Consider the following 3,739-nt stretch of genomic DNA (forward strand, 5'->3'; position numbering starts at 1 on the left):
GCTCCAACTAAGGTGGGAGAGACAGACACCCGCCAGCCACCTTATGCAACTTGTGCATGTCAGTCGGTGGAACCGGTCTCACGTAAGCGTACGTGTAAGGTTGGTCCGGGCCGCTTCATCCCACAATACCGTTGAGCAAGAAAAGACTAGTAGAGGCAAGTAAGATGACAAAATCCACGCCCACAACAAAGTTGTGTTCTACTCGTGCAAAGAGAACTACGCATAGACCTAGCTCATGATGCCACTGTTGGGGAACGTTGCAGAAAATTAAAATTTTTCCTACGGTTTCACCAAGATCCATCTATGAGTTCATCTAAGCAACGAGTCTAGGGAGAGAGTTTGCATCTACATACCACTTGTAGATCGCGTGCGGAAGCTTGCAAGGTGATGATGTAGTCGTACTCGACGTGATTCAAATCACCGATGACCTGCGCCGAACGGACGGCACCTCCGCGTTCAACACACGTATGGAAACAGCCACGTCTCCTCCTTCTTGATCCAGCAAGGAAGGGAGGAGAGGTTGAGGGAGATGGCACCAGCAGCAGCACGACGGCGTGGTGTTGGTGGAGCTGCAGTACTCCGGCAGAGCTTCGCTAAGCGCTATGGAGTTGGAGGAGGTGTTGGGGAGGGAGAAGGAGGCAACCAAAGGCCAGGGCACAAGGTATGAAGTCCCTCCTCTCCCCCACTATATATAGGGGTGCCAACGGGGGGTGGCCGGCCCTAGGAGATCAAATCTCCTAGGGGGTGCGGCGGCCAAGGGGGGATTCCCTCCCCCCCAAGGCACCTAGGAGGTGCCTTCCACTAGTAGGACTCCTCCCCCTTGGAAACCCTAGGCGCATGGGCCTTGTGGGGCTGGTGCCCTTGGCCCATGTAGGCCAAGGCGCACCCCCTACAGCCCATGTGGCCCCCGGGGATGGGTGGCCCCACCCGGTGGGCCCCCGGGACCCCTCCGGTGGTCCCGGTACAATACCGATAACCCGAAACTTGTCCCGATGCCCGAAACAGGACTTCCCATATATAAATCTTTACCTCCGGACCATTCCGGAACTCCTCGTGACGTCCGGGATCTCATCCGGGACTCCGAACAATATTCGGGTTACTGCATATACATATCCCTACAACCCTAGCATGACTGAACCTTAAGTGTGTAGACCCTACGGGTTCGGGAGACATGTAGACATGACCGAGACTCTCTTAGTCAATAACCATCAGCGGGATCTGGATACCCATGATGGCTCCCACATGCTCCTCGATGTTGTCATCGGATGAACCACTATGTCGAGGATTCGATCAAACCCTGTATACAATTCCCTTTGCCAATCGGTACGTTACTTGCCCGAGACTTGATCGTCGGTATCCCAATACCTTGTTCAGTCTCGTTACCGGCAAGTCACTTTACTCGTACCGTAATGCATGATCCCGTGTCCAACACCTTGGTCACTTTGAGCTCATTATGATGATGCATTACCGAGTGGGCCCAGAGATACCTCTCCGTCATACGGAGTGACAAATCCCAGTCTCGATCCGTGTCAACCCAACAGCTACTTTCGGAGATACCTGTAATGCACCTTTATAGTCACCCAGTTACGTTGTGACGTTTGGCACACCCAAGGCATTCTTACGGTATCCGGGAGTTACACGATCTCATGGTCGAAGGAAGAGATACTTGACACTTGCAAAGCTCTAGCAAAACGAACTACACGATCTTTTATGCTATGCTTAGGATTGGGTCTTGTCCATCACATCATTCTCCTAATGATGTGATCCCGTTATCAATGACATCCAATGTCCATAGTCAGGAAACCATGACTATCTGTTGATCACAACGGGCTGGTCAACTAGAGGCTTACCAGGGACATAGTGTGGTCTAAGTATTCACATGTGTATTACGATTTCCGGATAATACAGTTATAGCATGAATACAAGACAATTATCATGAACAATGAAATATAATAATACTTTTATTATTGCCTCTAGGGCATATTTCCAACATAGTTAACAGCCATCGATCGATCACTCGGGTTCAGTAACGCGTAGCCTGCAGTGCAATCGCTCGGGTTCAGTTAGAGCCCAACGCCTCGCACCCACGCGTGTGCGTGTACGAGAGAAATGCACAAACTTCCATGCATCGCTCGACCCCGACCACCCACCATAACCAGGAACACCCCAACATTTTCCTTGCCCTCGCTTCTACCACGGTCTTTTCTATCATGGACGGCCCAAAGAATGTCATGTAGCTGCGTCTCCGGCCCGCCCAGGATGAAAATCCCATTTTCTGTCATGATTTTTTGTCATAGAAGTAGGATCCCACCACATCTATGATGATACCGGATTTTGTCACAATTATCATCATAGAAGTGTCATAAGTATGACAGGAAAAAATTCGTCCGGCCCAAAATGTCACGGATGTGTCTTTTTTTGTAGTGTCATCAAAAACAAATGGAACATCCTTTTGTAAAAGATTTTTAAGAGACCTAGAAATTTTGATAGAAGTCTTTAATAAACCTCCTATAGAAACGAGCATGACCGAGGAAACTACGAATACCTTTGATATCTCTAGGACATGGTATTTTCTCAATTGCGTCAACTTTAGCTTTATCCACCTCAATACCTTGTTTAGAAATTTTATGCCCCAAGACAATACCTTCATTAACAATAAAGTGGCACTTCTTCCCATTCAAGACAAGACTAGTTTGCTCACATCTCTGCAAAACTCGATCAAGGTTGCTCAAGCAATCATTAAAAGAAGTTCCATAAAATGAAAAATCATCCATGAAAACCTGAACAATATTTTCACAAAAATCAGAGAATATAGCAGTCATACATCTTTGAAAGGTAGCAGGTGCATTGCATAAACCAAAAGGCATACATCTATAAGCATAAGTTCCAAAAGGACAAGCAAAGGTGGTTTTCTCTTGGTCGGGTTGTGAAACAGGTATTTGAGAAAAACCAGAATATCCATCAAGAAAACAAAAGTGTGTGTGCTTAGATAATATTTCAAACATTTGATCGATAAAAGGCAAAGGGTAACGATCCTTTCTAGTAGCCTTATTTAATTTTCTAAAATCAATTACCATTCTATAGCCAGTAACAATTCTTTGTGGAATAAGTTCATTTTTATCATTAGGAACAACAGTAATACCTCCCTTCTTAGGGACACAATGAACGAGACTTACCCATCTACTATCAGCTATGGGATATATTATACCTCCTTCCAGAAGCTTTAATATTTCTTCTTACCGCTTCTTTCATTTTAGGATTCAAATGTCCTTAATGACCAACAACGGGTTTAGCATCAGGTTCCATATTAATCTTGTGTTGACAGAGAGTGGGACTAATTCCCTTAAGATCGTCAAGAGTATATCCAATAGCAACTTGGTGCTTCTTCAGAATTTTCAATAATCTTCCTTCTTCATGTTCTAAAGGTTAGCACTAATAATAACAAGATATATCTTTTTCTCATCAAGATAAGCATATTTCAAAGTGCCAGGCAATTGTTTTAATTCAAACATAGGATCACCTCTAGGTGGAGGAGGACCTCCTAGAGTTTCAATAAGCAAATTGTGTTTTAGTAGGGGTCGTTGGTCAAAGAAATTTTTATCTATTTCATTTCTTTCATGCATATGCATATCATTTTCATAGTCTAGCAAATATTGTTCTAGTAGATTAGTAGGGGGCACAACAATAGAAGCAAGACACATTATTTCGTCCTTACTAGGCAATTCTTTCTTATGAGCTT

This window comes from Triticum dicoccoides, chromosome 5B (genome assembly GCF_002162155.2).
Source record: "Triticum dicoccoides isolate Atlit2015 ecotype Zavitan chromosome 5B, WEW_v2.0, whole genome shotgun sequence".
NCBI classification, from domain to species: Eukaryota; Viridiplantae; Streptophyta; class Magnoliopsida; order Poales; family Poaceae; genus Triticum; species Triticum dicoccoides.